Source organism: Vanellus vanellus (genome assembly GCF_965231255.1).
Source record: "Vanellus vanellus genome assembly, chromosome: 13".
NCBI lineage: Eukaryota > Metazoa > Chordata > Aves > Charadriiformes > Charadriidae > Vanellus > Vanellus vanellus.
The window spans coordinates 19,612,030-19,634,914 of NC_138918.1; the positions used below are offsets into that span (position 1 = coordinate 19,612,030).

Consider the following 22,885-nt stretch of genomic DNA (forward strand, 5'->3'; position numbering starts at 1 on the left):
AACCAAGTAAGAAGTATAGTTTGGATCATCCCTAAAGTCCGACTTAATAATTGCATTAAAAATTGTGCGTGAACTTCAGGAACGCAAAAAAAACATATGTAAGAAATTAAAAAGCAAAGAGTTCAGCTTCAACAGCTGAGAGTTTCTAAAAACATCAGTGCAATGTCACTGAACAGAATTCAATACTCGCAAAGCAAGTGAAAAGGTCGGGATGAGGATGACCTATATTATTTCTCTAGGACAACAAAGTCAACTCAAACTTCTGAATTATCTGTAAAATCCACTTGCCTGAAGCACTGGGAGACCATGCTGTGCCACAAAGTAACGCCTTTCCGCAGCGGGGCTTTGCAAACATGACTATTTTGCCATAGAAATATTATGCAAAGTAGTAAAAGATTTTGGTTACAGTTCCTTCCTTCCTCTGCTGTACCACTTCTTCCATACTTGACAGATGGGAATTGGTAAGATGGGCTCAACCCTGCTGTTGGGTTTGTAGACAGCTGTTCTATCCTTGACTCCGATGCCTCCTTTGATTTATTTGGATCCTACCACCGTTTGAAAGGATCACAAAAACCAAACCACGTACATGAAGACTCATAGCACAGCCTTGAAGACCTACAGACCAACTCCTCAGATGCAAATAAAGGAGGCCCAGGGAAAGTTAGGAATGGCCGACCAGCTAAGCACCCCGGGAACTTTTCACACTGGAAGAATAAATGGCCTTATGACTCACAGTGAAACCATTAATATCACCAAAATCATTACTAACACTGGTATCAAGAATGCGGCTTAATTGCCCACAAGCAAGGAATCAGATTGTCCTGCCAGTGATGTTTCCGCTAAGAAGTCTGACAATGCTGTGTGAAGACACCACGCAAATGTAATTTCAACTTTAGTGAAAATTACAAAGGGAAAAGGGAAATACTTGATGATATTTTTCTGTTTCCTTAAAAATTCTTCCATGGGAAGTAGACCAAACACCTGCAAGAAAGAGGACTACATTGAATATACTCAGAATAGACTGCCTCGCGTTTCCTGCTCCCCTCCTAAGAAAGATCTCACTCCCCCCCAGCAGAAGCACGGCACTACTAGAAGGCAGGCAGAAAGCAAGACCCACCACCTACCAAATTTCTTTGCACCGTAACAGGATCAGCCAGCACAAAAATCCTCTTTTCCAAAGGAGGTTGAGAAAGCATAAACACAAAAAGTGTGGCTAACAACTTCTCTCCACTCAAAGACTTCGTCCTCTGCAGATGCACTGTATCAGGAATAACAGCTCCTGCCCGCTGCTTGTGAAATATATTAAGCTTAGTGCGATTGTGCTAGCTTTTCCGAGGAACATAAATTTATGTTTGAAATTACGCTCATCTGTTGCAGCTATAAACAGCGGCTCTGGATTTACAGAGGCAAGGTCTAGTGTCTTGTGTTGATACATGAATCCATCATGAAGAAGTGTACTTGCCTCCTTCGGGATGTATCCTTCCCAGCCGGAGAGACGATAAGATTGCGATCTCTAAATGGTACAAGAGAAGAACGCTATCACGAGGCGGGCTAGCACATCACCCGAAAGAATAAGGAGCGGATCTCTAAGCTCACATGACTTTTTCTCCTTTCGGAAGTGCCCTCTGCAGCAGACAGCAGCTTCAGGAAACATCTCAAGAAGGAGTCATATCACCACCTCTTCCTAATCTCCATCATAAAGATTATTGATTAAGTTACTAACTTTTAAATACCGGCAGCTTCTGAAGAAAAGACAAAGGTGAGAGAACTGCCCACCAAGGAACAGCCATAGGTAGAAAGCCGATTAGGAAGAGAACCAGGCTCCTCTGGAGTCACTCTTCTGTTCAAGCAAGCTTGCAGCTTGGGGATGAAGCGTACGAGCCCGAGTGCTCTCTAAAAACTGCTGAAAACGACAAAGTCCAAAAAAAAGCACTCGTATGAAGTCGTTTATACCAGCCAAACCCTCTACCCACAAGCAGACAGGTTAGTGGTTGGCGGCCCTCAAAGAGCCACCCCGGAGAGGCCACCGCAGATGACCCCAGGCTGCAGAGCGGTTTCACAGGCAGCCTTTCGCCCCCCAGCCACCGGCTGCTGCACACCTACCAACACACCAGAAGGAACACAGCCGGACCCACTCGGCAGAAGCCGTAGTCAGCTACAAGTGAGTGATGTACAGCCCGCCTAGGGAAAAATCAGGAAGCAAAACTTAAAGCTATTTACCCCGTTTGCTCGTCTTCTGACATCAGGGATCACACTTCTGCTCCTCAGCTAAGGAAAGCGGAGAGGAGCTCTGGTTTGTAGCTCAATACTAGCTCACTGGCTGAAGTTTAGAGTAATCTAGTAAGTAAACACCCTCTTCTACTTAAAAATAAACAATATGAATTGACCCAATAAAGAGAAGGGCTCTCTTCTTGACCCTAAGAAAAAACAGGCTTAGTTAATAATTAAAGTCATAAAACTGAAAGCACTCAGCTACACAAAGGAGGACTGAAAAAAGTGCTTATCATAACACTTTCCTTCAGACAATAAATCAGCGCTTAGAAAATAAACCAATCCCTGCATTTTACATTTACTTATCCTATCGGTGCCTGGACCTAGCGACAAGCCACGGCCACACCATCAGGAAACGCCACAAGAAGCCGCTGTCACCATTAAGAGACTGCAACCAGCGCTGGACCTGGCTCTACCGAGACCGCATCCGGAGTACCGGCCCCAGTTTTGGGCACTCCACTACAAGAAATACACTGGGATACCAGAGTGTGGTCTGGCAGAGACCGCCAGGACGGCCAGGCACTGGAGCACTGGGGGAGTGGGGGGGGGGCGGTGTGTGTGTGTAAAAATGCAATGTTACCCTTTGCAAAATACTAGCAACATATGGAACTAACACCAAACTGAGCTGTCACATCAGTCCTCAGAGTCTGGAACACACACTAAGAACTAAAAAAAAGAAAAAAAATATTATGAGAAATTGCTGAAAACAAAATCCAAACTGCTATTAATTTCGAGAGGGCGAGAGGAGACTGCAGCTTCAGCCAGAAGAAACAACAATGCTGGGAAGCACTGCTGCGCATTAACAGGGGGAAAACGGGACCTTTTTACATCGGCTCCACAGACTGGATAATTCGGGCCACCTCACCGCACAGAACGGCAACAGCCCTACTGCAGGGAGAGCTTTAATTGCTTCTACAAGACTACCCTCAGTTTTAAAGCTTTCTGTCTCAGAAAGAAGTCTGTTTAAAATAGAGGGACAAACATAAATATTCCAGATATTGGAGAGAACACTCTGTTCCTTTAAAGAAAAGGAGGCAAATATGCATTTCTTTTTAATGGACCTGTTGGACTGTTTCCAAAAAGAAATGGTAACAGCCCCACTGTTTTGAGGCAAAATACCAGCAAACATGTCAAAGAAGTATTTGCAAATTACTTCGAACCTAACAGAAGAAGCAAAGCAGTTGTCTAGCTATGACAACTCATTTTCACAGCTGCAGAGAAGAATAACATTTTCAAAAGGATGCAGACTACACAGCGACAGGCTTTTCATCATTTTCCGATTTGTGATTTCATGCACCACAGGAAAAGGTTTTAGCAGAATGCATCTACTACACTCATCGTCTTTTAAGAATACTGCATCATGTCTGTGTCTGAATTTGCACTGTGAAAAGGATGATGAAGTTTTCATGTCAATAAATCAGAATTCTTAGCTTTCAAACACATTTTTTTCCAGCCATAGTTTCTGTTGGTTTACTTTACTGGTATCTGAATAGAAAACATCAACCAACCGAAGCTGAAAATCAGTCAAGAATAATAAATAGAAGTTTAAGTAAGTTAATGCTAAATTGTATCTTATCAATAAATAGACAGATAAACTTCCTTCTTTGTGCCTCAGCTCAGCTGTGATAGCACTGAGATTCCTTATTGCTAACAAATAATTTCCTTTGCAGGGAATGCTATTGTAAGGAATAAATATTAAAACCCTAATGCTCCAGAATTCCACTTGCCGCTGGCAAATAGTAAGTTCTTCTGAACAGTAATAAATTATGAATTGGCCAATTCAAAAGACTTTTAAGACCACATTTTTTGCGGACAGCTTTCAGTTACGGAGAGTAAATCAATACAGTCCTGTCTTAATCTATAAGCAGGAATGACACTGGCAAAGAGCTAAGTCAATGTCACCTTCCAACTGCTTGTCCATCACCAGGACACGTGCTGTAAGAATGAAAATGCAGATCAAGGAAAACCTATAGAGCTGGACATCCCGTTGTGCAGAAGTCAAGGACAAAGGACAGGTAAAGGACGCTATCGCAAGCCTACGGACCACTGGGCCAATGGGCTGGGAGGAGTCAGGGTAACTCCAACTCTGAGAAAGCCACTACATGAATTGTAAGACCTGGCCTCTGAAGGAGCAAGTCAACTTCTCATGCTGGAAGCTCTGGAAGGGAAAGTTTAGCGTTCCTATAGTGAATCAGTGCTCTGTTAAAGCTTCCAAGTTACGTACCCCACGTGTAAACATAGAAGGAAGAGCAGAACATTACATACAACGAACCTGAAAGTGTTACGGACAATAAATGGAAAGGTGTAGAAAAACACCCCAATATGATGAGGGGGAATGGCTTCAAACTGGAAGAGGGGAGATTTAGATGAGATATCAGGAAATGTTTCCCTCTGAGGGTGGTGAGCCCCTGGCGCAGGGTGCCCAGAGGAGCTGTGGCTGCCCCATCCCTGGAGGTGTTCGAGGCCAGGTTGGACGGGGCTTGGAGCAACCTGGGCTGGTGGGAGGTGTCCCTGCCCAGGGCAGGGGGTGGAACTAGATCTTTAAGGTCCTTTCCAACCCAATCTATTCTATGATTCTATGTTGTGGGGGTCTAAATAAGCAAGAAAAAACTAAGCGGTTTTAGAATAGAGGTATGATGATCTCTTTAAAAAAAAAAAAAAAAGTAATGGAAAAGTGTCACTGAATACAAGGAAGAAAGAGTCAGTTGAGCAGTATTTGGTTACTAGGTTAATTTCATTACATCTATCTAATAATTTATTCCCCAAGCATTATTTCATCACATCCTACATTATGCAATAATTCAAAGCGATGTTTGAGTGCTTATCTTCTGTTGTTTAATGATTAGTCTTCAATTCACACTGGAGATGTTTACTTACAGAACTAGGAACACTGGACGTTTGTCTTTGCGTGACAGCGCTGTTAGAGCTATTTCCCAAATCAGCGTGACAAAATATTTTCAAAACCACTGCAATGCTTCAGGAGGATGAAGCTATGGAAAGTGATGTATCCATAGGGTCGCATTACACAACTGGTAATAGAACCAGTTTGTCTAAACACCTAAATAAGAGACCTTTTAATCTTGCAGTCAAATCCATATCAACGAGAGGATGAAAACAGTAGCTATTTGAATCCCAGTGTGTTCATAATGGTAAGCTCCCTGGTGCAAAAACATTATTAAAGATAATTAAGTAGTTAAGAATGAGGCCTCAGAATCTAGTTTCAAGTATTATGAACTGACATTTAATATATGCTTTTCCATACAACAATAACAAGCGATAGTAAGCGTCAAGGACTTTATTTCCAAATAACATTAATTACGCTGAGGATCAGAATCGCTGAGAGCAAACTCCAAGTACCACAGATGGGAATAAATATTTTTTAATAAATTATCTATCTCTCTTCTCCATTCACTAACAGCTCACAGAATGCAGAAAGCAAATGTTTCTCCAGTAAACTACAGGAACTATGACAGTATTTCACTGCCTGAGAAAAAGCACCAGCCTAATTGTGGCGAACTGGAACACTACCTCCAATCCACTGGCATCACAGGATACTCACTTAAATGTCACAGCTTGATTTTAGAAGAGCCTAGTGAGGTTTTATGATTGCTAACAACATTATGGAAAGGCAAGAGTAAACTTAATCTCTGCTTTCTTCTTTTAGACTGACTGTAGGTTATTCTTGAAGGCTAAATGTTTGAAAAAGCACTAAGACTGAGTAAGAGCTTCCTGAAGAAATTTCCAAGGCTCCAGATTTAAGACTAGGTTTTCTTGCTCTCTTTCTTGTCCATTCACTAATTACTCTACACATACAACACGCACAGATAACAGATACAACTCCCAGATAGCTCCTCTGAATCACTGAAGGGCTTCTACGTTTCCCTTCTTAAACTTCCTATTAATCATCATTACGCTAATTGAATGTGTGCTACAGAACAACGATCTCCTGGTGTACGTGCCCGACCTGTTTTTGCATGTGAGCTTATAGCTCAGGAAACAATGAAGGACAAGTCATGGTACCAAATATAAAAAACGGGGAAAAGCAGCTGGTGCCACTTTCACTTCCATGTTCCCCTTCGGACGTCATTGAGTCACACGCCTGAAAGGAGAACCGTTTTCTTGGGTTTTGGTTTTTGTTTTTTTTTTTTTTTTTTTGAAATATCTCCCACCAGATGCTTCCACAAGATTCAAAACCTCTTAGTCCTGGTTGCAGTTCTACAAAAATCAGGAAAAAAAAAAGCACCTTTATTTTGGAAGAAAATTTAAATCAACAAAGCTCTCCCTACACTTCACCAAGCAGTGTGCCCCACAGGTATCTGCTGAGGACAGTTATCCCTCTTATTTTCTAAACAACCCACCAGGAGGGTGGCAGCTGGCAGAAAAGCAGAAGCCCTGCTACACGCAGAGGGGCCAAACACCCTGGCGAAATGCCTCCCCAGTAACTAACTCCTGCAGTGCAACAGGTTGGAGACCCAAAATTGGTTCTTTCCTCACCCTGAGCTCCCCACAGCTTCAAAGCAATCAGTCCCACCAGCCTGAACAACATCCTTGTCCTTGCAGTGATGTACTTTATTACTAAAATTTGCTAACCCTGTTAGCTGTTACTATTACATAGTTAAAAATGTTCTGGGAGCATTAAATTGCTTCAGGTACATGGAGCAAAAAGCCGACACAAATTAACTGGTACTTCAAACGTGATTTTCGGGAAAGCTGACAGATCTGTAACAATTCCTGAAAATAACAAAGGTTTGAGAAATTTTTCAAAGTGACACATTCTGACATTACAGCTGCATCAGCTACGGGTTTTAATTACATATGACACCACATCTGTGTGATAATAGGTTTCCAAAAATCTTGTGTATAAAGCAGTACGTTCACGAACCACCTGTTTTGTATTTTATCCTGTAATCAGTCAAGTTTGTAATACAATGTATTCTGCGTTAATCAATCTACCGCCCAGCCTGGTCTGAGCTTTCACCTGTTCAATTTACAGTTAACTACCACGTACCTACTGATACTGTAACAGAAAGAAAAAAGTGTTCCCAATAAATAGGTTTGCTATTATTTCAATTGAATATACAGATTTTGCTGTTTGTGCTATTGTTTTAATAAAAAGTTCAGTTGGGGAAAAAAAAAAAACAGTTCATTTGCCGTGATGTGCTAACTAATGAGAAATTTCCAAAGAGCTCATTTACAAGAAACTCGGGACAGTCAAAGTTCTCACATTCATCATTAAGGAGTCTCTGCAATTCCCAAACGAGGTATTTGCAGAGATGCACGCTTTGCCTGCAGTAGGGAACCTGAGCTCATTAAGGAGCAGCCTGACGAGTCTTCTCAAAATTCCCTGCGTGGGGGTCCAGCAGCTAGCCCTCCCCAAGACTTGTAGTCCGTGAAGCCAAGATCTAACACCTTTAAAAGACAGTTATTAACAGCAAAACTACTCCTACCTTGAAATAGTCCTCAAACTGTTAAATACAGTGAGGCATAAGTCACAAATTCAAGTCAGGCAGAGAGGAGGTAAAAAAATTAAGCAAGAAAGCGTAGGACTGCAACCCTAGGTCTGCACCCAAGAACAGCCTCCAGACAGCAAAGCAGCAGTTGTTTGAAGCTCACTGCCCACATCCCTCACCAGGGTTCATTAACAAGCCTTGAAACAATTACTGGCCCATCCCACCAGGCTCCATCCAACCTTCTCCCAACACCACTATCCATCTTAACAACAATTTTAATAGCTTGATGAAAAACTCCGAGATGCTCTTTGGCCACTGACAAGTTAGGTCTCAAGAGAAATAAATTAAAAAAAATTTAAAAAAAATTAAAAAAAAAAAAAATCAGAATTCCCACTGAAGAAAGGTTTATTTTACTTTTCCAGTGAGGGAGTGAACGCTGAGGATCAGGGAGAGAGAAGAGGAAGAGCTTGTATCAGAACTAGCTTGTAAATATCCCCAAGACAGACACCACACCTCTGTGACTTTGCCCTGTCATGACTATAACCATCTACTATAACCATTATTTGGCCGTGAGGTAGTGCCAATTTCTATAAAATTGGATTATCCATCTATACTTTTATCCTGGTCATGGGGATTTCCCCATGAAATACTTTGAATACTATTTCAAAATTGAAAATTTTGAAAGAAAGCATGCAAACAGAAAAACATGTTTATATTTTAACAGAAATGTTGAAGACATTTTTAATTCTGAATCTCAAATTTCCTGGAACTCAATTGGCCAAATTTTGCATGCAAGAGGAAAGATTCTGAAACACATGGTTGCTAAGGCACGACATTCATGTTATCCAGTGTCTAAACTCAAATGGACTGACTGCAAAGAAATCTCAATTTGTTTAAATGTTCATTCAAAAAAGCAATTTCTTTTAAGTATTCATTTTGTACACATGAAAGACTGAACCACTGAATAACGCTATTATGTTATTAAAGGTACTAATATTAAATAGTAGTTATGTTCTGCTAAAAACACTTTAGGAAGTGCCACACAGTTACTGCACATGTTCTGCATTTTCTTTCCAACGTAAATATCCTGGGAGTTCAAAATCATTAACCGGTAGCAAAATCTCCCTTTTTATCCTTTTCAATCCCTCCCAAACCAGCAAAGAAAGAGCAGAAATTCCCCCATCTATAAATTACACAGGCTCAGCTTCAACAGCTTACTAGAAGAAAAACAACAGAGAACTTGAGATTTAGTGGTCTTCTATGCAGAGTAAGCCCCCACCAATCCCTTGTTCTTCACTTTTTAAACCCAACGAGCTCCAGGACTCCCATTCTAACTATTCTGCATTCAAACATGCGCAACAACTGTAACGTAAGGCTATATATAACCAGGTTCCCACTTAGCAGAAAATAAAAAGCTTATCCTTTCTAAATTAAATCACACAAATATTACAGGCTAGTCAGTTCATTGCAATTAAAGAGAAATGGCAAAGCTCATTATGTTTTTGTTTTGTTTTGTTCTTAAATTAAATGAGAAAGCAAAACGTAGCAGGCAACATGCACAACTATGCTACTTATATCACAACTTCAGTAAACAGGCAATAAAACACAAAAGCTCACCACCCCCCCCGCAAGAGCCTACTGTACAGAAAGCCCTCTTAAGATTCACTCCTCCAATGCAGTTAAGTAGAAGATTTCAGAAAAGGATGCACAAAAAAAAAAAAAGAAAAACAACCAAACAAAAAAAAAACCCAAAAACATTTAGCAGACTTAACAATTCGATTAAACAGAGTCCTGAGAGTTTAAACAAATGTTCAACAGCATACGCATAACATTTACAACAAGAAAGAAGAAAGGCACCTGGAGACATCTGACACTGGGCATGCTCTGCAGGCATCTCAGTGCGCACATGCTCTCTACCAGGTTGGAGCAGCCTAGCCACAAAGACCTTGGCACAGAACACTGCAGGGTGACAAAAAGGAAGGAAGAGAAGAAGCAGTTAGATGCCACAACAAATCACTCAAGGCAGGCAACTCATTAGTATGTTAACGTGGGTACTTATCTATGTTATTTCTACATTAATCACAAGGTTAGCGGCCAAGGGTAAAATAACCACTGAAGATCCTTTTCAGAAAATAAGCCATCCCTCCGTCCTAGCAAGGATAACGAGCTGATTTTCCTCATTTGCAACCGCTCGGCTTTAGTGCCCAGCTGAATTTTCTACCGTACTGCCGGTAGCACTGGGGTTTGTTCCAGTTTGGGTCCATCAGTTCAGCGGTGCGTCCGCACGCTGCTCCCGATACCAGCCGTGCCGCCGCCGCCGCGGGGAGATGTCTCACCCAGCAAACCCGCCCAGCCAAAAATTGCTTGCGAGGTTTTTACCTTTGTGGTCACCCGCGGGGAAGAGAAGCGCAGGCGCTTGGCGTCAGGGTGGCAAGTCTTTAGAGTACAACCCGGAGGAGCTTCGGGAATTAAGGTTTGGCACCCCGCGCTGTCTCAACTTTCTCAATTTGTGCTTATTTATTCTGACAGCAAAGCCGACATTAACTTCTGAGGTTACCGGGACACCGATACGACCAAAAAATGGAAGTATTTTTAAAGAGGGACAACGCTTAGCTAAGTTTAAATTGCAAGACCAAGTTCTGCTCAGCCAAGATGCATAGTATCCTGATTAAATGGGTTATTGGGGAAAAATATTTGTATTATCAGTTGAGGGTATCCTAAAGCCAAATTATACCCTAACTCCATTTCTTACTTGTACCACCACCCAAGCCAGAAAGAAGCAAGCTGAACTACCAGACTCCACATTGCTGTCACTAGAAGTTAGGAAAAGGTTGGAAATCCTCTTCGTTTCTTTTCTGAAGCTGAAGAAGTTTAATGCAGACAGACTCCCCAAACCTTTTAGAGCTCAATGAGATTATTTCACAGTTCCTTTTAAGGACAGAATAGTACATACACGACATAACCATCAGATAAAGTTAGGGAAAAGGATTCAATTAATCACTACGAAGCAGTGCACAAACCCAGCCCTAAAATTTGGCACAGACGTAGCTTTCAATATTTTTCACCCAGGCTTCCAATTTAGTTATAACAAACACCAAATCTTTAAAAGGAAAATCCCCACACAGATCAAAGTTGAAAGGGGAATAACCGCTCCGGTTATTAAATTATTCCGGTGCAGACTCAGAGCGTGTCAGTACTGAGGGGAAGGAGGGAGCACTGGAGAGGTTAAAAACCTTTTCCTTTGTTTGTTTTCTACCTTATCAATAAAACAAAAGAAAGCCTAATATTTTCATCTCCGTGCCAAGGAGAGAAATTACAGCAATAACAGGAGAAGAACGGCCCCAGCAGCACCAAAACACACTGGAATTCTCTCTCCTCTCATCCAGCAGGAAGGCTGCAATTCCATATGGATGTTCTGTACTATGCATTTGTCGTGTGATGAGTGGGTGGACAAATCTTATGCAGAGAGGTAAAAATAAACATATTTATGCTAGATTGCATTATTCTTCCTTCAATATCAAAATAAATCACAGTTCTATATTATTAAAAGTTTCTTATTTAGAGTTTAGGGAAATATGAGTTTTCATTTAGCTCTCAAGTAATTAATCTGGTATATCTCTAATTACTTTGCAATAATTTATTGTGACACGTCCTCACGCAAACACTTGAAATTCATTTCCCAGAACTGCTCTAAGATAGTTAACCAGTCACATTAGGGAAACTACCTTAATTTCAAGGAGACACCAAAAAAAAAAAAAAAAAAAAAAAAAAGAAAGGATTTCTATATTATTAAAGCTAGCTAGGACGTACTGTTCAAACCCACTGGTCGTGATACCGAAGACGCGGGGTCTTATATTAGACTGTTTACAGCTCTCCTTCAAAACAAGCGTACATAATTCAAGAAACTTCCTTTCTAATCTGTTTCATTATTTAATCTTATTTGGCACAATACCTGAATGGCGTTTCCGCAACACTGAACCACAGAAATTCAGGGCATCACTGCAGGTATTTATTAAAGCCCAAATAAATGTTTGCATTTTTAAACATACAGGGCCAGTAAAAATTTTAGTTCTGTCCACACCACTTGATAAAAGCCATTGATCAAGAAACACCACAAACTTCTCTCCTAAGATTTTCAGATAAGATGTACGATACTGTGCATATAATCTGTATAATGAATCTACACCTACAGGAGTCCACAAATTATAGGCTAAAAATCATTGGTTTAGATTATTAGACTGTGTTTTCTTTTAGGAACTGCTCTAGCTAAATAAGATGAATTTTAAGAACTTAAGAGAAATATGAGTAACCTGAGAACCATTTTTTAATTTAGTTCAAAATACATTAGACACAGAGGCCGTTTCCATGCCAAGTTTAAGCCACAAAAAAACCTTTCCACAGTATTACAAAACCCCGAATAAAAGGATTTTTATAAATCGCTGGACACTTAGCTGTAGCAACGATATTGCACAATACTACAAATTAAATATTGCGTTCTACTTCACACTAAAAGAGGAATGTGCAAATATTTGTGTGCTTCACTGACATTATTTCTTGACTCTGCTTGCAGAGGAACTGTCATAAACAAAAGCATAATAGCGTAGTAAAGATTTAATTTTTGCATAACAAGAGCCTGAACTTATGCCTACACTCTCCACCTGCCTTTCATCAGGACCCCAGGGAGACACAGCACTTAATTTTAATAATATTTAATAAACATTTAATAAAGTTTGGGAAAGGGAAAAGGACCCTGGCCAATGGGGAGAACATTAAATGCACATATAAGGCAGTGTCGATACCACTGGCAGACAGTAGAACCATACAGCCTAAGATAAGGCCAATCAAAACTCCAATTTTAAGGAACAAACTAATTGGCGAGGCAGAGTTTTAATCAACTCACATTAAGATAGCTGTGTGTTCACCTGAACGCACTACTTGCAGGGGTGGAGCGAGCAGATGAAAGAGGGGCTTTACAGCTTCATGGCAAGGAGTGAATGGTGCTGAAAGAATAAAGACAAATAGAGAAACCCTCATCTGATCTTTCAGATGGCTGATGTTTGGAAAGATTAATACATTCATTTTATTATTATAGGATTGATTTTAATTCCATGCACAACGGACTGCTGCAGTGGTACAGCCTCAGGAATTACATTTCCAGATTTAGGTCTCAATCTTAAATCTCAAATTTAAGAAACCCATGCAAATGCTTGCATTTACATTCAGAACTATAAATTCTCAGTAGAATCAGTAAAAAGGGAATATGCTTCAGTGTCCTTAAAGGTCAGGTGCTAAGAACTTCTTATACTAACAGTAAAGCACACAGCAGTGTTCTTCCAATAAATCAGCTTGAATGTGGTAACTTTTTGGACAGAGGCACCAAAAAAAAAAAAAAAACCCAAAATCTATCAGCCCCTGAACAATCCAAAGTTTTCATTCACTTTGGACTTCTCATAGGTGTACAGCACTGACTTTCTGTGAAAGCACCATAAAATGTCCAGAAACCTTTCATTTCAGTGCATCTGAAATTGAGTGATGTCACACAGACGTCACATTCTCACACTATCTTATCCCTTAAAAAACAAAAGTCACCCATTTATCCTATAGTGCCCGCTAAATTGCTCAAGAAATGAATACGGACTATAGCCTGTGTTCCTGACGGAACTAATCATTCTTTGATACCCAGGGATGGAAATACTGCAGTGTCGTAATTAAGAATGACAGCATTTACAAAACCAAGCCTTATTGCTCGCAGTTTTATGAAGTATTAAAATTATGACCTCGGGATTTTTCACCGCATTCATTTTATTTATACAGGATAATTTAAGAAATCAAAATTTATTTGTATGTTTACAGTTTGGGAAATTCTCTTTTAAAGGCAAAAATATCCTTGCTGTTGAAAATCAGTTTCTCGACAGATTCCAAAAAAACATTGGCAATGGGAGGTATTTTGGAATTTCAAAGAAAAATACAGTAAAACAAATGAAGGAGCTAATTTACTCCATTTTTTTTCTAGCAGCATGACTCATTATATTAATTCGCTCCTCCTGCAACAACTTCTTTCTTATGCAGTTTATTACAAAACAAAATTGAACATTAGGACCTAGCAAATCATTAAAGTTTACAAATCCTAAAGCCTGCAATGCTTTTCCCAATATTCTTGTGACAACAAAGCAGCTCCTCAGTAAGGTTACTTCACGTTCTGGATGTCTACAGGCCTATGAATAGAAATTCAGACGGGCAAAAAAGGTACAAACAAAAAACTTGGCCCTTTGTTCTGAATTCTTTTTAGGTTTTTAGCAATAAGAAACTCGCATGCTATTCAACGTTGGTAATTTACTGTTCAGTTTACTGTGATTTAGGCCTGGATCAACAGAACTGACACTTCTTTATTTCTATTAACACTTAATATTGTTAAATTCATGGGGTAACTGCTGCTACTTAAAACCCTCTCTATGGCTGGGGACGACAGACGCGTTCCCCGGCAGCTCAGATTTAATGCTGCAAAAAGGGGTGCTCTGAAAAGCAAACTTAGACTTAAGGACAGTATGCTCATTTATGAAAGGTATACGCTCCCAAGTCAAATTTAGTATCAAGCTCAGATCTCAGTTTCTCAAAAATCAGCATTAACCACAATAAGACATATAAAAAAAATATATATATATAAAGCGGTATCGCTGTTGAAAGGCCTTCAGTATTATTTTACACTCAGCAGGGAATAGTTGCCAACTACTCAAACTCCATCCCCTTCTGCCAGCTGGGATATCATCCAGATCTTACCTGGTGTTTTTACCTTAAGCGATTTATTCAGAATAGCGACAAGCAGAACGGTGTTGAACCAACTAGGTATCGGAACAAGCAGGCTGATTATTTGCAAGAGGTGGAAAAGTAAAAATGTCAAAGTATACTCTTAAGTGTGAACACTTAGTCAGAACTAAAGTGTGGGGGCATGCATGTGACACAAATACGGGTGTTCCACAAGTGACAGCCTGGCTTGGCACGGTAACACATTCACTACGCTGCACGTTTTTGGTACAACGTTTAGTATCTTTGCGGAGGTACCCCAAAACAATGAAATAATTTATGTCAGACCAATAGCAGTGCTTTGGGCTCTTCCTATTCTCATTTCAAAACCAAGTTGTCCCTTGAGAGATGCAGTGTATTCACATGCTCCATCCAAGTTGGTTGGAATCGGTGCCATCACATCACTACTTTTTCCATGTCCAAAATGCAATCTCGCGTCCAGTCTTGAGTGTCTGACTTGGAAGGCTGTTTAAGTACCATTCATACAATATATTTCCAAAACGCATGGAGTTTTACATACGCATTCCAGTGTACTGCTTCCATTTAGGAACAGCTACATTCTCAGGTCAAGAAAATTGTCTTAGATGTAATTTATTCTTGCGTTTCTGTCCCTTGATGAATTTCTCAAAAACAAGTATCCATGAATGAGCAAACTCATTTTAACTTATGAAACGTTTTTGACTGTTCCTTTATTGTTATCAGCTCATTATAAAAAATAGGCAACCGACAGCTGAGTCACACTTCCATTAGAAAAATCTATTTAGCTAAATGATCGCCATTCAAAATAAAAACTGCTGAATGTTACAACCTTCCAATAGCCATTCAAGACCTGCACGTAAGCTTCTTGCAGTTGGGGAAAAATACTAAGTGAGGAATCAGGAAATTTAAAGCAAGACAAAGGGAAAATAATTTATGAGGTAAATTTTCCTCGTTACCACACCGTTCTTCTATATAGGACAATGAATTCACAGAAGGGTGATCGATAACGCAGTCCCGCTCTGCTCCTGAAGATCAAAGTATGCGGTTGCTACGACAAAACGAATGCTACAAAAGGAATATGGGTTCAGTGGAGAAAAGATTAAATGCTTTCTTTGAATATAACAACAATCTTACTCCATTATAATTTATTCATCAGGGTAATACTCATGAGATGCAGTAGCTCGTTTTCAGGAAGGAACAAAAGACTAGCAAGAAAATCCTAACACGTTTACGTAAGTCACTCTGAATGTTAACTGAAATCATCTGAACTTTCCAAAACACACAGTATTTCGATGAAGCCTTGCTTCCTTCATGTACGTACATCCCAATCCCCACAGTTCCCAAACTCCAGAAGTGTAATATTCCTTTCTGCATTAACATACCCTGTGTTACCTAAAAAGGCCATTTCAAAAGAAAAATGGCTTTCTATGCTCTTATGCAGCAGGAACAGAGGTGTTACAGACACCTACAGACAGCAGCACACCTGCTCATAGTAAATCATAACTGGGGAAAAACAAACAAAAAAAAAACACCAAAAAGAGACCTAGCACTGCCAATTGAAATAGGAGAAACTTTGAGTAAGTTGAACGCTTCGAAAAACACGGCTGAAATTTGTCTAAGATGCTAAAAGTTGTCTTAGACTCTTTCATGTATTACGTTTTTAAGGATGAGGTCTAACACGATCTAAAAATAATATTAACCCCATCGAAAACTCTAGTATAGACAAGGCAGCATGCACTTTAACTTGACGAGTTTAAATGCGCGTGAATTCTGGGCCCAGCACATAATAAAACATTAGCTTCACATTCGGGGTTTGTACATCGAATGCTGCAGAGGAACATTTACACAGCCTTTGATAGCTGACTTTGACTTTTTGAAACGTAAGATTCAAAACCTGGGCAAGAAGTAAGCGTCCAACCTGCATACACTTGCACTCGAGTTCAACTTCGCTTTCTACTGGCTTTGATAAGACTGTTTCACATTTCAAAAAAGTTTAGCAATATTTAATATCATAGTATCGGGGATCTTAATCATCAGGAGTACACATTTATGCTTCCTCTTCTCCTCCCCCCCCCCCCCCCAGTGTATTTTAAATTATTTCCTCTTTTCAGTTTTCATCAGTAACGAAGCCGAGTTCACTTCTGCCTGCCCATTCCCTCATTTTAGAAAAGGCACACCCTGAACAGCAAATATTCCACGGGAAGATGTTATTTTGCACTGTTAACTCCAAGGTGAGTCTGATTCATGTGTGGGACAAATTCAATTTGCTATTAGACGAGACTGCAAGAAATGCGTCAGACTAAGGTTAATGAGAATTTCCCTTAGATTCTCCCTCAGATTTTTTTTTTAAAGAATTATACCAAAAAAGCATACACAACATTTCTCCACCCTAACCAAATAAAGTACTCAAATCAAACCAGGAAACAACAATACCCTGTGCACAAGTAATTCATTATATATGTATTAATCAATTTAATTCAAGTATAATTTTTGCACAAAATACCACGCCAGCAAAACAAACGCAGAGCTAAACCAATACATGAGATCAACAGCTCCTACAGAGTTTCTTCGACAGTAGATTAAATGTTGAGGCCTTAACATTCACTTTAATAGCTGTCTACAAAAGAGAACACGCAAGCAGGCTTAGTGTTATTGCTATTAATATCAAAAGGAATTGAGGCATACTACTTCATACTAACTGTAGAAATAAGTTGCCAAGTACATTAAAGCACTAACTTACAATAAAGCTGAGCATTAGGAGAGGTGCAGGTCTCCCGTTCACACCAGATATTTAACTCACGCCACTTTATTTTCCTATCGGCCAGGGACACAAATACCTTCCAAATTTGTCATTAAGATAACATGCTGTAGCTTTTTACAGTCATCTCAAAATCTCAGATGAATGTGACTCAAAATACGACCACACTCCCCTACTCTGAAATAAACCCGCTATAAAAGCACCGCTTGAAAACCGTGCCTTACGACTGGCTCAGTTGTGCTTTGCGAACAACTAGGAACAGAACTTTGCATTGAAATCTCGTGAAGGATTTAAAAGGCTGACTCCAAGTGCTGCCCACAACAAAACTTCAAATGGCACTTCAGCAGGGTAAAGCCGCTGGAATTTGTACTAGGAACAACTAGGCAAGTTCTCCAAATTTCTGATGAATTCACCAGAGGTTCATACACAGCTAGAAATCAGAGCAGACCGCTGTTACTTTCCTGAACTCGACTGGGAAGTTCAACGAAGTCGCTGGTGAGGCTGCTTTCTCCTTTCAGAAGCAGGATTTGTATAAGCCGTTTGCTTCGTGCCCCTGTACCTGCAGATACTGCCTTCCACCTCCGCAGAAGTTCCCCTTCTGTTCCTAGGTCTGTTTTTCAATTTCCTAATAAACTGCGTGTGTATTTACTGAATATGCCCTTTCTCACTCTAAGCTCAGCAGCTAACTTGGTGTGTTCTAACACTTTAGGGACATTAAGCAGTTAAAGCAAGATACTGAATTTGCGGACAAACTCATCTAAGCAGAAGCAGCAAGAGACAGTACAGGGTGACTTCTTACCTGAAACTTTGTTTCTGGGCTTCAGATCCACCAATCCAGAATGAAAGGGGATTCGAATGGGTTTTCCTTCTCAGACTTGTCTGTTAAAAGAGAGCAGCCAATCATCTTCAGCTTGGTGTATCTACTTCTTTCTTGAACGAAATCCCAATTACGTACTCCTAATGCTGTTAGAGAGACAAGGCAGCCTAGGCACCTTACCAGTCCGGTAACGACTACGTTAGTGGGGTCATCGGATTGGTGGATCTAAGACAAAGAAACGGACTTACGGACAAGAATTTGCTCTTTCCCCTGCCCTGAATCACCCAACGCACAACAAACGTTTTGGGGCTACAGCTCACTTCGCCAAGATTAAGGAAGATGAGAAGAAGCTACAATGCAAATAACGAAGCAAACGCTAAATACACAGCTTTTCAAAACAGTCCAATACAGTTCTCCTACTTTGCCATAAACACGCTCCAAAGCATTTTATTGCAATGATTATTTCCCTGGTTCCGGACTCAAAATGAACAGACTTGCCTCACCTAGCTGCAGCACCAAGACGGAGTCTTCAAGACACCTACGATCTGAATGACAGCGCTGAATTCAGTACATTTTCTGTGTCGTTGTGTGTCTGGAAAGCAGTCTAGAAGAGAGTAAGCCAAGGCATGCTACTCCTGAGACAAGAAAAAGTCACCTCTTACTGAGCAAGATGATAAAAAGCCTTCATCCGACACTTTCACCCCAACGCTTAGAGTATGAGTGACTAATTTAAAGCAGCCTTAACAGTAACACCCAAGAGAAGATGGAGCCTGCAGAAAGCCCACGCTATGTGCGTAATAGAAAGTGTTTCCTAGAGAGACCAGACCACACACCTTCCAGTCAGATCTTCAAAAAGTTTGAGATATGGCCCACAGAATTTCCCCTAACAGCAGCCAGAATCAACAGCAATGTCTTACACTTTGGCCACAACAAGCCCCGCCAACGCTACAGGCTTGGGGAGGAGCGGCTGGAAAGCTGCTCAGCAGAGAAGGACCTGGGGGTGTTGATTGATAGCCAGCTGAGCATGAGCCTGCAGCGTGCCCCGGTGGCCAAGAAGGCCACCGGCATCCTGGCCCTGTACCAGGACTATTGTAGCCAGTAGGACCAGGGAGGTGATTTTACCCCTGTACTCCGCACAGGTGAGGCCCCACCTCGAGTACTGTGTTCGGTTTTGGGCCCCTCACTACAAGAAGGACATTGAGGCACTAGAGCGTGTCCAGAGAAGGGCAACAGAGCTGGTGAGGGCTCTGGAGCACACGTCTGATGAGGAGCAGCTGAGGAACCTGGGGGTGTTGAGCCTGGAGAGGAGGCGGCTGAGGGGCGACCTTCTCGCTCTCTAGAACTATCTGAAAGGAGGTTGCAGAGAGGTGGGAGTCAACCTGTTCTGTCAAGTAACAAGTGATAGAACAAGAGAAAATGGCTTCGAGTTACACCAAGGGAAGTTTCAATTGGATATCAGGAAGAATTACAGGAAGAATTACTGAAAGGGTCATCAAGCATTGGAACGTGTTACCCAGGGCAGTGGTGGAGTCCCCAACCCTGGGGGTCATGTAAATATAGTGCTCAGGGACACAGTTTAGTGGTGGGCTTGTCAGCGTTAGGTTAATGATTGGACTAGATGATCTTACAGGTCTTTTCCAATCTAGGAGACTCTGTGATAATGCTGCAACATCCACAGGAGAATACGCCACCGCTGCCTCCCACCCTTTCCTCCACTCTCCAACCCCTCCAGAAAGCTGAACCAAGCGTTCTTCAGCCTCTGCAACTGTGCCCCACATCCCAAAGTGCCAGCAGCTTGGAGAAGGGTGGGAGAAACTGCCACTGTTCCCAGGTGTTGATGAGGACAGTAATGGCCCTGACTGCCCAGAGTTACCCCAAGAAAGGAGCATCTTCGTCATGGGGCCATTTTCTGCTTTTCTACCCCTGGTAAAGCAATAGTCAACTATATGGTGACATTTCAAGGACAAAGCAGCACTGTAAGCCTGATATCGTGTCCAATCTAGGATTTTTAAGGCTGCCAAGTGAAGTGATAAGATGTCAAGGCATATGACTCAGAATTTTAAGAGTACAATATAGCTCAGTAAGAAGCCAGCTAGCAAAATTATATAAATGTACTGATTTGCTAAGTCACAACAGAGCCAGCAGGGTGTTGGAAGGAGAGGCACTTCACCATGGAGGTTATTCCTTAAAAGTATTTGCAAGCATTACAAGCACAGGTCTGATTTTTGTCTCAAGAAGTACTGGAGTGATGGAGACAGCCTGAATATCAAGTTTTCCTGGCTAGTCCTTTGCTGCCCAAATTGCCTAAAAGATTCTCGATCAAATACAAGCTGTAATCGTAACTTAAATTTTGCAAAAACATTCTGAGTATAGATCTGCAAAACGCTGTAGCTATTTTTGTCCAAAATCTTTAAGTTGGCGAGACCGAAAAGGATAGATTTGAACAAGGCATCATGGCGCGAAACACCCTGGCATACAAACATACGCCCCACAAAAAGGCAAAGAACACAAGTTCGCACAACTTCATTTGTAACAAAACTCCATATTCAAGAACTTCTCAACAGTGTGAAACTCAGAACGCAGCCCCGCAACTCGTAACACTGAATATATAGCGGTGTTTCTCCTGTAAGTCAATGAACAAAACAAAATCTCGTAGCATTGCCACTGCTAAAAGTTGACCTGAAAAGCTTTTTTTACCACTTTACCCAGAAAACACATCAGTCCCTTTTCCTAGCAAGTAGGTACCTACCTATGTCTTACAAATTTCTGTTTGTATTCATTTAAAAACAAAAACAAAAACAAAAACCTGTGAAGCTGAACTATTCTTTGATCCCCAGTAAAAACGTGAATTTCCTGGGGTAGAAGTACAGGGAGGCAAGTCCTGAGGGGACCTGGATTAACAAAGCAATGAAGAAACAAAATGCCTTCAAATGTTCCCATTGTTAATTTAGCCTGCATGAGAAGCAAATTATGTTTCCAAAAAGAGTCAGTGCTTTTTTGTTGTTAAAATACAAATGGCATTGCGTTATTTTTGCATATCTGCTCTCAGTCGTGCACTACTCATACTGGGAAACGTGTGGAAGTTGTTCAGGCAAACAGCGTAATCTGTCAGACGTCGCTCCACTGAGCTCACAAATACACCAATAAACTGGGGAACGAAGGGATTTTCCAGAAAAAGTGGATTTTCCGTGAATAATGAGGTACTATCAATACTACGAAAATCAAACCGAGAAATCAGATTATATAACATAAACAGTGGCATTAGTATAAAGAAGACAACAGCAGAGAAAAAAAGCTGAAACATAAGTATTGTTATTAATCAGCGTTAGTTTAAACAACTCCGTAAATATTCTCATTTCCCTTCAATTTATTTTCTCCCTTGCAACAAAAAAATGACTTGTCGCAGAGCAGCCCTCTTAGAGCCATGGTCTTTTACTCTCTCCCACACATCATTCTTCTCGCATTGGCACGTTTGCTGCAACATCCATTTCCTTTTAAACCCGTCACCGATCTCGCTTTGCATGCTGCTGCACAAGCACTCAAAGCAGCACAGGAAGATGAAACTGAAAACGCCACAGCAACAGTGACCTCTAAACTCCACAGCAATAAAACATAACACATCAAGAGACATATATCAAGTGGATTTAACAAGTAGCGAAGGTGTTTTAGAAAACACACATGAAATGAAAAGATACACCCGTCCTTCAAAGAAGGTTCCCAGGTCTCTCTAAGGGTACAGTTTGTTTTGCTGAGATGACGCTGTAATGCTCAACGGCGACCCAAATTTTTAGCAACGTTCAACAACTCTGCCCAAGGGATACAGTCAGCGTGGTCTGAAATGCAGAAATGGCATACATGCGCTTTACAACTTTTTAAAGGAGCAACCCAATAGCACTTCAGAGAGAGCAGCTGGCCCGCATACCGGCGTGCCTGCAGAGATGTGATCTCATTCCACAGTGACACCTGGACACCGGATTTACGAGCACAGCTCAGGACCTCCCGCTCCCAAGCCCGAGCTCACAGGCAACTCGGCGCCCTGGGAACTACCCAGCGGTGCTCACACACACAGGAAGCTATACATGTGTTTTAGGCAGCAAGGGAACTTTCTCTGGTGCATTTTACTTGCTCAGCATTGTTGCAAGGGTCAAAAAATTTAACTGCATTGTGAAGCAAAAAAGGGCTCCGAGTCTCAAATGAGATTTAAAAAGCCTTTGATGAAACACCAACATTTAGTCTCCCCAAGAAACTGTAATTTTCCCCTATTAAGAACTAAAAGCAATTTAGTTTCTGAATTTTCCCTACAAGCGGAGCATCTGCAGTTTTCCTTCGCCTGTATACACTGACGGCTGATGCCATAACGATCGCAAACTTCAGATAACTTTTTCCTTTGTAACCTCTCTTCCCCATCTTTGTCTTCTCCTTCTTTCCCTTGCCACCCCCTCTCCCCACTCAGTCTAGTGTTTCATCTAACCCTTCCCAAAAGACACAGCTTTCCAGCCTTCTTTGTCCACTTCCCACATTTCATCATCACTGTTGGCCCTAAATGCAGTTGCCTTGCTCTAATTCGTTTTCTTCGGCTCTTCCTTCCCATTTTCTGCACCGCTGCCAAAGTCACAGCAATCTATTCTCTTCATATTTGCACCCTGCCTCTTACAGGCACTCTCTGAAATGTGCCTGTCACTCTGATAGCCACTGCAGCAGCACAGATCTTACCTCCCGTGCCCCAAAGGCTCGTCTGTGCCTTCCTACCTAACCACCGCCTCTTTAGATAGCTGCTCTAGCCATTTTCTTCCCCCCACCCCTCCATGC

General features: G+C 41.2%; 1 protein-coding gene across 1 annotated transcript in view; it reads right to left on the reverse strand.

The window, feature by feature from the left end:
* Positions 1 to 22,885, reverse strand: part of FBXW11 (F-box and WD repeat domain containing 11) — an 80,174-nt gene that overhangs the window by 52,575 nt on the left and 4,714 nt on the right. Inside the window, exon 2 of the mRNA XM_082489999.1 lies at positions 18,059 to 18,138. The gene's annotated coding sequence lies outside the window, so the exon portion shown is untranslated. The remainder of the gene's footprint in view (positions 1 to 18,058; positions 18,139 to 22,885) is intronic.